Genomic DNA, 12,480 nt, shown 5'->3' on the forward strand with positions numbered 1-12,480 from the left:
TATAGCCCTAGGCTCAAACACACTATGGAAAGAAAAAAAAAAAAAGTATATTTAGAGCTTTAAAAGCTTTTTTATTTTTTTGTGGGGATTGGGGTGGGGTGGGAAAGGGAAGATGTATGGATGTTATTGGCATTTTTAAGTGTTCAGAGTTTTTTGTGTTGTTGTTGTTTTTTTTGGTTTTGTTTTGTTTTTGTTTTCCCTCTCGTTTTGTTCTTTCCCTTTAATTAGGTGCACTGAGCTGGCCCAGGAAAGGAAGACATTCTCTCTTTTGATGCTATAACCAATGTGATCACAAAGTTATGTCACCTGTAGCAAAAGGTGGCACCAGACACGATCAGTGGTGTTTTGTTTGCACATCGATATTTTTATTTTTATATTCTGGCTCAGCTGCTTCTCTGAGTGAAGTTAAGGAATGACCCGCAAAGGATTTCTGTAGTAGGCATATTGGCAATGCGTTTTATATTTCTCGGTATTTAATTTTGAAAACCTTAAAGCATTGTGCATCTTGAGAGAAAGTTGAGGAAATTTTGATCTAGTGGAATGTTAATTTGTGCTGCTTCTTGTGCACGATAGCAGCAGTAGTATCTCTTGGAAATAAACATCCCATTTGATGATGTCTATGAATATAGGTTTCCTTTTCTTCCCTGCCTCCCTCCCACCCTCTTTTTTCCCCTCCCTCCTCCTTCCCCTCCCTCTCACCCAACCCTTTCCTTCTTCCTTCCCTTCCCTTTGCTTTTTTTTTTTTTTTGAAATCACTCATTGTAAATAAGTTGTAATCCAGACCTCATGTATCAATGGGGAACTTTCAAATATAAATATTATCAATACATTTTCTGGTTGTTGTCTGATTTTTGATCAAGGTATAATGAGAATGACATATCCATTGCTTCTGGTTTGAGAATTTCGCTTTAGCTTTATAAATCTATCGGTATTTTAGTATTTCATTGTTTTAGCAGGAGAGGGCAGCAAAAGTTTATTTTCCCTGTTAGAAATGCTGTGGTTCATACTGGTTTTAAATTTAATTGTTTGTATGTGTGCGTGTGTGTGTGTTTAAAAGAGCATCTGTTTGTGGGTAGAGATTAAAACTGAAACATTTTTGATATGAAAAATTGCATATGAAAATTATAGACTGGTTCATCCAGACAGTGAAGAGTTCTGATCCACATCAAAGTTAAAATGCCACAAAACAATCTTACAGCTCTGGCTAAATTATGTTACTTCCTTTTCAAACACAACAAAGTGCAAGCTGGGTCTTAAACACTTGGAATTGAAAATGTCTTTCTTTGAAAATGATTTACTTTCGTCAGAGTGGTAACAGAAACAAAAACGAAGGTGCTCCTGAAGAGAGATGTAACCTTCCCCTTTCACAGACGTGTGAGAGGTTCTGTACTGCGGGTACATCCTAATAAAGAAGCAGTGACGAGTTCTCAGGCGCCTGGCTGTGCGTGTTTGTCTGTGTTGTCTCTGACCCCCGTTGCCTTTTGAACCCCAGGACTCAGAGATTCGATCAATTTAGCTGTGAGTTCAAGGCTTGTGAGCAAACCAGTCTATGATTAGGGGGATGTAATGTTGGGGAGTGGTCCAGTGTCTTTTGCTGTGTGACAAACGACTCCAAAACTTAGTGGCATGACCCAGCCGTTAATTGTTTTGCTCACAGATACACAGTTTGGGCGGGCTTGGCAAGAACATCTTGTCTCTGTTCCTCAGGTGTCAGCTTGGGTTTACCAAGCGAAGCAGGAGAATTCACTTCCAGCGTGGCTCCCTCACAGGGCTGGCAAGTTGGTGCTGGTTGTTGCCTTGGGGTTCAGCCAGAGGCCTCAGTTCTTAAGACATGGGTCTCCCTGTGGCACTTCTTTGGGCTTCCTCATAGGGTGGCAACTGGGTTCTAAGAATGATTGTTCTAATAAAGACTGGAAGGGGAAATTGCCAATTCTTTGAGGCCTGGGCCCAGAGACTTTCATGGCATCACTTGTCATAATTTATTGGTCAAGCAGTCACAGGGTCTGCTTAGATTCAAGTGGAGGGGACATAGACCTCACTGTGATTGTGACAAGAGGAGTGTCGTCTTTAATCAATGCTTTAAAGCATTTGTTTAGGTGTGCTCTCTCTTGGCTAGTTAAATCACATCAGATTTGGAACTATGTAGAGTTAATCAGTGTTTCATGCTCAAACTCCAGAGTTGGGGAGAGAAAAATCCTTGTAAATTCAGCAAGTTTGTATTTCAAAATGTAACCACATGTAACGTCTGAAGATCACCCTGTTGGCAAGTTATAAGGAGAAGAAACTGCTAACAAAAAAAATTTTAGGGTTCAAAGAAATCTAAGTTCATTTCAGTGGAATATCTGTGTAATATTGCCTTCTGCCTGTAAACAAATATTTATAATAATGGAGGCAAAGTAAATGTATAGTCCCAATTCCTGTCTCCCAGATTTTTCATATAATAGCGTATCCTGTAGGTTTCTATTAGATCAAGTCACAGTGGGTGTTGTTTTTTTTTTTTAATTGAGACTAAACTATGGGATAGCTTGGGGAAATTAAAATTTAATTTTTTTATGATACATGTTCATTATATTATTCTTTAAAAAGGCAGATTAAAAACAATATAACTTTCATAGCTCCGTGCTCCTCCCCAAGCCCAGAAGTCTGCTCTAAGATACGTGCATTTATTGGTGGTTTGGTCAGTATTTATTGATTGGCTCTGATTATAGTCTTGCCCATACTCTGATGTTCAGATTTTCTGTTTTTTTTATTCTCTAGTTCACCTGTTCTGAGATCATACTCGGAATTATTCATGTAATTTGAGCCAAACTTCGCTGCTACTAGGTGATATGAGACCTCGGAACCAGGATGGATGTCAGACCCAGCCCCCTTCCTCCTCACCAAACTCACAGGCAAGATGTCTCTGGCTGGAACACCCAATAGGAAGGCTGTGGACTTGGAAATCAGAGCCCCTTGGGGATCATTTGGGTTCTGCTAACTTTCAGCTGTGTGACTTTGGAAAGTTTCTTGATCTAACTAAGCCTCAGTTCCATTTGTAAAATGCAGGCAAAATGGTGCTTATTTTATAGTGTTGTTATTATATTAGATAATACGTATAAAGCAATTAAGGCAAAGCCTAGCACATGGTAAACTGGAATTATTACCTGAAGTTATTATTTATGGTAGTAACTTAAGTATGGATAAGTAATCACAATAGCTGTCATTGATCAAATCCATATGCCTTATATTGTGCCAAGAATTTTATATTCATCATTAGATTTTCACAACAATCCTGGGGTAGATGTTATGCCCATTTTATGGATAAGGATAAGACAGCTGGAGGTTTAGAGATGTTAAGTAATCTTTCTGAGCTCACACAGCTACCAGGGCTTAAAGGAAGATTCTGACTCCAAATTGCTCTGAACAGTGATCTCTCTACAGTAGGATGCCTTCTTCTGAGGACACACATCAAGTTTTATGCCCCATAATGTAAAAGACTGAAATTTACTCTTTTTCAAGAAAGAACCGTATTTTATTCATCCTTGCATTTCCAGTCACCACCCTGTCTGTTCCAAGAGCTACCCCAGACTTCTGTATCACTCTTCCAGTTCTTAATCGCAACCCATCCACTTTAACTTGAGTAGAAGATGAGATTATCGGCTACCAGCTTCTTCAGTTTTTTACTCCGACTCATGCACTTAGATCTTTTAGCACCTGTCTCCATGGGCTTCTCCCCAGCACGCTAGTCTAATCTTGGCTAACTACCTCTTCACAAGGCCCTGCATTCCACTCCTTATCTTCTTTTGCACTGTCAATTGTTTTCTCTTAAAATTATTGTTCAAAAAACAATATTGTATTCTCAAGGAAACTAATTCAGACATTCTCTAAAAGCATAAGATAAAAGTCCAGCCCTAAGTCTTCAGCCTCTGCCCTAAGGTAATTACTACTCAAATTCTTTTTTTTTCTTTTTTTCCATTTTTGGAAAACCCAACTTTAGTGAGATACAGTTCACATACTATAAAATTCACCCACTTAAGAGTAAGTGAGTCAGTGTTTTTAGTGTATTTAGTTATGCAGCCACTACTACTCTCTTTAGAATCTTCTCATTACCTGAAGACTAAAACCCCTCAAACTCCTTAGCAGTCACTCTCCATTCCTACGTTGTCCCTGCCCCCCAGCCCCAGGTAACCACTAGCTATCGTCTCTATAGATTTGCCTATTCTGTATTTTTCATATAGATGGGATCCTACAATATGTGGTCTTTTGTGACTGGCTTAACTCGACATCATGTTCACAAGGTTCATTCATGTAGTGTGTATCCAGGGCTTCATTTCTTTTTATTATGAAGTAATATTCCATTTTGTGGATTTACCATATGTCATGTTAAAGGCTTTTTTGTAGTCTTCAAGAAAACTTTTAATGTGCGTCTCAGCATAATTATACTCTTAAAATCTTAACATTTTATTCTGGTGGGATCACACACATTGTTCTGCCTTTGTTCCCCCTTCTGCTCAGATTTTATTATGAAACACTTGAACCATGCAGCCATAGTGAGAGAATCTGAGTGAATGCCATATATTCACCATTAGCATTTTACCATGTTGCATTTATCACCTTTGTACCGGTTTATCTTTTTTCTACCCATTAATCCATTTTATTTTAAAAATGCATTTCAAGGGCACCTGGGTGGTTCAGTCACCTAAACGTCTGCCCTCAGCTCAGGTCATGATCTCAGAGTCCTGGGATCAAGTCCCACATGGGGCTCCCTGCATGGCGAGGAGTCTGCTTCTGCCTCACCCTCTGCCTCTCCCCCTGCTCGTGTGCTCAGTCTTTCTCTCTCTCCTCTCTGTCAAATAAATAAATAATCTTTTTAAAAAATTTATTTATTTGTCAGAGAGAGCACAAGCATGTGGAGCAGAGGGAGAGAGAGAAGAGGGCTTCCTGCTGAGCATGGAGTCTGATGCAGGACTCGATCCCAACACCCCAGGATCATGACCTGAGTTGAAGGCGGATGCTTAGCCAACTGAGCCACCCGGGCACCCCAAATAAATAAAAATCTTTTTTTAAAAAATGCATTTCAATGTAAATGATAGACCTAAGTAAACTTTCCTCCTAAATACTTTAGCATGCACATCAACCAGATTTTAATATTTGTTTAAAGTTGTATTGTTTTGGGGTATAATTTATATATGGTGAAGTGAGTTTTAATAAATCCATACACCTGTATAATCCACATTCTTACTAAGATATAGAACATTCCCATCATCCCAGAAAGTTCCTTCTATACCTCCCCAGTTAATTCCTAATACTCCCTGACATGAGAGAACTATTATGATTTTTTTCTCACAGCAGATTAGTTTTGCCTGTTCAGAATGTCATAAAAGTGGAATCATGCTGTATACATTCTTCTGTGTAAGGCTTCTTTTACACATATTTTTGAGATTAATTCTTGTTGATGCATGTGTCAGCTGTTTATTCCTTATATTGTTGAGTAGCCATCCCATTATACGAATATATCACAGTTTGTTTATCAATGACTGTTTACAATTTTTGGCTTCTGTCAGTGACAGTGCTGTGAACATTCTTGTACATTGTTTTTGTAGATGTATTTCTAATTTTCTTACCGATATATCTGAGGTGGTATTTTGGGGTCAGATTGCAGTGTACATTTGTTTTATAAGACGCTGGGCTCTGAGAGGATGGCAGGCTAGGCAGCACCAGGAATCTGTCTCCCCACCTAGACAACAATTGCATTGGCAGAATCTGTCTGCTGTAACTATTTTGGAACTCTGGAGTCTACTGAAGGCTTACAAATTCCAGAGGAAGTTGTGGAGGGTAAATTATAGTTAATTCTGGAATATTTCAGCTTTTAGTACAGTAGTAGTTACACATCCCCTACCCCCAGCCCCATGGCAGGCAGCTGTACACATTCCTGGAGCAGCTTGCATACAATATGTGGGCACTAGGGTGGGAAAAGGGGGATCTCTCCTCCAAATGTTGGAGATGTGTATTTGGATTGCTGATTGTTTCTTCTGATCACCAAGACGCAGAGGCAGGTATCCACTGTTCTTGTACCTTCCCTCATTGTTGCAGGTCCCTCCTCCTCTAGCCGAAGTGACTTCCAGAGGATTTAAAGAGCCTTTTTATCTCTCCTTTGTGCTTCAATTTTCCCCCTTTCAGGAGCCAGTCATTAAATGCTAAGACATTTAAAAAACAACTGCATATGCAGGGAAAATTGGAAAGTGACCAAAAAAAAAAAAAAAAAGCCCAAGGAAAGTCTCATAAAAAACCTGAGAAGACATTCAGTTTACAAGTCAGGCTGGTCCTCAACAGAGAAACAGCCTACAACAATTAAAATGGCAACAACAAATGAAAACTAACAAAAATACAACAAACCTTGAAGAAGGAGGAGAATTTGATTTCCCATGTTACCACATCATTAGATACAAAGAGCTGGGTTCAACAAAAAAATTACAAGGCATATAAGAAAGATATAGCCCATTCAAAGGGGGAAAAAAAAATCAACAAAAACTCCCTGAAAAAGACCAAATGGCAAGTACACAAGATAAAGACTTTAAAACAACTGCCTCGAAGTTGCTCAAATAAAGAGGAAGATGTGGAGAAATTCAAGAGAATCAAATGTGAACAAAAGAGAAATATCAATAAAGAGATAGAAAACTAAAACAACCAAAAAGAAATTGTGGAGCTGAAAATTACAATAATGAAATGAAAAATTCACTGTAGAGATTCAAATGGAGATTTGAGGAGGCAGAAGAATCCTCAAGGATAGGACAATAGAAAATATTGAGGCTGAGAACCGAAGGAGAAAAGATTAAAGAAAAGTGAACAGAACCTAAGGGAACAGTGGGACACCACTAGTAGACAAACATATTCATCATGGAATCTCAGAAGAGAAAGAAAAGGGCAGAGAATATTAGAGGAAATAATAGCTGAAAACTTCCCAAATTTAATGAAAGGTATGAATATCAATATCCAAGTAGTTCATGAACTCCAAGTAAGAGGACTTTAAAGGGACTACACGGAGACATATAATCATATGTCTCACATATAATCAAACCACAAAAAGTCCAAGAATCTTGAAAGAGGGAATATTGAAAGCAGTAAGAGAGAAGCAACTCATCACATACAAGGGATCCTCAACCAGATTATCAGCAGATTTCTTATCAGAAACTTTGGAGGCCAGAGACGGTGGGCTAATATATTCAAATGTAGAGGGAAAAAAAATCAACAAAGAATTCTATATCTGGGAAAACTGTCTTTCAAAAGGGAGAGAAAAATTAAAACATTCCCAGATAAATAAAAAGGTGGTTTGTGCGCATTATGCCCACCCCTCAAAAAATGCTCAAGGGAGTCCTGCAAGGTGAAATGGAAGGACAGTAGACCATAAAGACACAGAGCTGTATAGAGAAATGAAGATCTCAATAAAGGTAAATACATGGGCAACTATAAAAGCTAGAATTATTGTAACAATGATTTGTAACTGTACTTTCTGTTTGTTTACTATTTGATTTAAGAGACTAATACATTTAAAGGGGAAAAAAATTAGAACTGTCTGAGAAGGAGATTACAAAAATAGTTCCCCATACCAAATAGCATCAAAAAGAATAAAATCCTTAGGAATTAAATGAGGTTTGTACAATGAAAGCTATAAAATATTGCTGAAAGAAATTAAAGAAGACATATATGAATGGAAACCTATACCATGCTCATGGATGAGAAGACTTGATAATGTTAAAATGTCAGTACTACCCAAAGTAATCTACAGATTCAGTGCAATTACTCTCAAAATCCCAATGAAGTTTTTTTGTAGAAATAGAAAAACCCATTAAAAAAATTCATGTGGAATCTCAAGGAACACTGAATAGACAAACAATCTTGAAAAAAACTGGAGGACTCACAATTTCTGATTTTAAAACTTACTGTAAAGCTACAAAAATCAAAATAGGATGGTGCTAGTGGCACAAGGGCAGACATAAAGACCAATGGAACAGAGAGCCCAGAAATAAACCCTCACATATATGGTAAGATGATTTTGCCAAGGATGCCAACCAAAACCATTAGAAGGAGAAAGGACATTCTTTTCAACAAGCTGTGCTGGGAAAACTGAATATACACATGCCAAAGAATAAAGTCATACCATTTCCTAATATCATGTAAAAAAATTAACTCAAAATGGATCAAGAACCCAAATGTAGGACCTAAGACAATACAACTCTTCGAAGGAAATAGGACAAAAGCTTCATGACATTGGATTTGGCAATAATGTATTGGCTATAATATCAAAGACACAGATAATCAAAGAAAAACAGATACATTGGACAATGAAAATTTTTAAAATGTTGTGTATCCAAAGACACTATCCACAGAATAGAAAAGCAGTCCACAGAAGGGGAGAAAATATTTGCATATTATGTTATCTAATAAAGAGTTGATAACCAGAAAAGACGGAGACCTAAAACTCAACAACAACAAAACAAACCAATAACAAAATGGGCAAAAAACTTGGATTTCTCCAGAGACAGTATATGAATGGTCAATAAGCACATGAAAAGAGGCTCCACATCACTAATTATTAAGAAAATGCAAATCCAAACTTCAGTGAGATACTCCCTCACACTCATTGACAAGTTCCTATAAAAAAAACCCTCAGAAAATCACAAGTCTTTCTTTATCTTTCATGACTGAAACTTTTGAACAGTACTGGTCAGTTATTTTTTAGTATGTCCCTCAATTTGGGTTTTCTGCTGTTTTCTCATGATTAAGTTGAAGTTATGCATTATTTGGAAGGATGCTTCAGACATGACGCCCCTCTCTCAGTGCATATGGCAGGCACATGACATCACCTAGGTTACTAGGCTGCAGAGAATCTTCTCATAGTCTTATTGATGTAATCCCCGATTACTGAAGCAACAAAAATGGTGATATAAGTGTATGAGGAGGATGAGAGGCATAGATTGTGCAAAATCATTATTATTAATGTGTGTAGAGTTGCTAAATGAAGGGACAGCAGTATAAGCAATTGGAGATGTGGGAGCCACCACTGACAGCTTGAGGAGTCCATATGAGATAAAAGTAGTCAAAAAGGAGAGAAGAGAGTGATCCTGCAGAAGAAACAGAGCTATCTTTCACCAAAGTCTCAATGCCTGAAAAATAGGTCAAATAGTGAGCATTCTTTTTTCAAAAGCTCAGTAAACTAGACCATAGCCAACCTCAGTGGCAGATTGAGACATGCCTGTTGGTATAAAAGGGGCTCTCTCTGAGGCTGGAGTAATTACCATATAGACGGATAAGGCAGATCCAGGTCAAGCATTAGGGAGCAACCTAGTGAGTTCACATCCCCTTAAATACATAACTTTTGTTTTTGAGCATTTAAGAATGCAAGGCTCAGGAATTGACCCGTGCCCCTGTTTACTGTGTCCCAGATTAGAAAGAAAGCTGGCACACACAGATTTCTAGCTTGCTCCAATGAGAAAATGTGCACATTAGATGGTGTTAATTCGTTAGGTGTTTCCAGGCTATTTCACTGACACAAAAAGGATATTATTATCACTGTTCCGCCTTGCACTGCGGCACCTGGAGTGCCTCGGACAATAGTGAATTCATGTAAGGAGCCATCTGAAGTGTCAGTGATTGTGATTGAATGGATCAAGCCTGTGGAATCTCAAAGGCAAGCGTTTTCCTTGTGAGAGCTCCAGAAGATAGGGCTGGATGCTGGGGGTGGGAGGGCCCCCCAAGCCTAGGAGGGAGGTGGCATTGGGGGGCATCTGGGAGGAGGCAGGTGGGAGACAGACAGCTTTCATAATCTTTCCCCCACCTCTAAATCTGAGGGCCCAAAGGTCACGAGGCATTGTTGTGGGGGTGTAGTCCTGCTCCCTTATTGTTGGTAATTTGGTGAGGAATTATCACAGAGGGAAACATCTGAAGATTCATAAAACCCGACATGAACAGTTTAGCTCAATTACAGCAGTGGGAGAGAGAAGGGAATGCTGGGCAGAAGCATTTTAAAAAGCTCATGAATAGGGGTGCCTGGTTAAGACGGTTAAGCATCTGCCTTCAGCTCAGGTCATGATCCCAGGGTCTGGGGATTGAGTCCCACATTGGGCTCCCTGCTCAGCGGGGAGCCTGCTTCTTCCTCTCTCACTGACCCTCACCTGTGCTCTCTCTCTATGCTTTCTCTTATCTCAAATAAAAAAAATCTTAAAAAAAAAAAAAGCTCATGAATAAAAACACATCGTGTGGAGGTGTTGTTTTCATTATGAAGTTGCATGCATCCTTCCGTCTTCGCAGCTGATTATAGTAGAAAAGCCTTGCAGAAGAGTGCACACATGCTACGTGAACAGCTCATTGGGTTTTTACAGATCTATTTTTAAAGATGAAAATGAGAAACCAAAATGAGAAGTAGGGGACAGGTTGTCTGCTGCCACCATCCAGGAACAAGTGGCTTGAGGCTCCTGTGTACACCTGATGGCCAAATGTGGCTGCACACCTCTAGAATTGTGTCCATTCCTTGAAGGGCCAGTCAAGATGGAGCTAGACGTAAGCCCTTGTGGGGATGGTCACAGCAGCTGTCATGCTATCAACTTCGTGGTTGTAGTCAGCGACACCTGGGGAGGTAGTAAAAGTCTTCAGGTGCAGGTCCAGCCATGGTTTTTCAAGAAAACTCATGATTTGTTTCTATCCTATGACTCATCACTGATTCTGTAAGTGAAAGAAAACCTGAAGGAAAGCCAGTGGATCATTCTGAATATCAGATCCTGAAATCCTTCTATGACTACATGATATGCTAGGAATAAAAATAGACTCCCAAGCATGGTCTACAAGGGGTCAAATTATTTGGCACTACCCAACTCCCTAAAGTTCTCTGCCATTACTCTCCTCTTTTACTCACTAATCACTTATCTCCACTGCCTGCCATCTTGTTTCTAGGGCATGCTCAGGGCCTTTGCACTTGTTTCCTCTGCCTTAGGTACTTTGTATCGATAGTTGCTTCTCATTTTTCAGTTCTCTACTTAAATGTCACTTTTTCAGTGTACATCCCTGACTGGCCTATCTGAATAAGAGTCCCTTCTTTGAATCACTCACATCTCATTGTCCTATTTTTTTACTGAATAGCTTCTCACAGCTTGAAAATATCTTTTATTTGTTTCTTTACTTTTTTTTTTTCATTTGCCTCTTGACTACCTCTCTTTCTAGAATGTCAACCTCCTAGGGGCAAAAACTTTATCTGCCTCACTAATGGCTATAACCTTGCCCCTAGAATAACAGTCCTGGCACATTTTTTGGTGTTTGATAAGTATGTATTGAATGAATGTGTGAATGAATAAGTGAATGATATGTATAATAAACATAGCCACTAGGCTAAGGTATTTGCAGGGAGTGAGCTTCTCCTTTGAAAGTCTCCATGGGGCCTTGAGCATGGAGGTGTGAGTGTTGTACTGTACATGTAGACATTTGGAAAGCTCAGGCTAGATTACGACAATCAGTATTAGTTATCTATTTCTGTGTGACAATTTACCACAAACTTAGAAGTTTACAAGAAAACACATTTATTATCTCATAGTTTCTGTGGATGAGGAGTCTGGGTCTGGCTTAGCTCGATCTTCTGCTCAAGATTTCTCAAGAGGCTATGTTCATTCTCAGGTTGTGGTCTGATGTGAAAGACTGCCTGGGGAAGGAGCTACTTTCAAGCTCACGTGGCTGTTGGCAGAATCCAGATCCTTGCATTTATAACACCAAGGACTTCAGTTTCTGGCTCTGGCCATTGGCGGGGTGTGATTTTCAGTTTCTAGTTGGTTGTTGGCCAAAGGCTATCCTCAGTTCCTTTCCAGGTAGGCATCCCCAACATGGATGGTCTAGCTACAATGAAGACAGTGAGGGAGAGAGTCCACTAGCAGGATGGACATTTCAATCTTTGTAATGTAGTGACAGAAGTGACATCTTATTACTTTTGCCATTTTCTAGTCTAAAGCAAAGCACAGGTTTAGGCTGTACTCTAGGGGAAGAGGTTACACAGGGTATGAATGCCAGCAAATGGGGACCAATGGGAACAGTCTTTGAATCTGCTAACCATTGTCTGCCTTCTGGCTCCTAATGATTTACTCTCTTCTGTGTATCCCTCCTATGCACAAAATGCATTCACCTTCTTCCAAGGGAAGCCAAGAGTCTTAAAGTCCAGAATCTCATCTAAACCAGAAACTACACGCTTTGTGTGAAATTCCTCTAGATTTATCAATTTTTAAAACTAGAGAGACAAGTTATCCACCTCTTGTTCCTGCAACCTGAAATTGTGGAATAGCCACAGACATTTGATTTTAAAAGGGGAAAATGGGAGGTACAGAGGAGTACTGGAAATAACTATCCTTGGCTCTGTCTCCTGGGTTCTTGGTTCCATCCTGCCTTTTTAAAAAATATATTTTTTATTAACATATAATGTATTATTAGCCCCAGGGGTACAGGTCTGTGAATCGTCTGGGTTACACA

Source organism: Lontra canadensis, unplaced genomic scaffold (genome assembly GCF_010015895.1).
Source record: "Lontra canadensis isolate GAN:19392208 unplaced genomic scaffold, GSC_riverotter_1.0 scaffold55, whole genome shotgun sequence".
NCBI lineage: Eukaryota > Metazoa > Chordata > Mammalia > Carnivora > Mustelidae > Lontra > Lontra canadensis.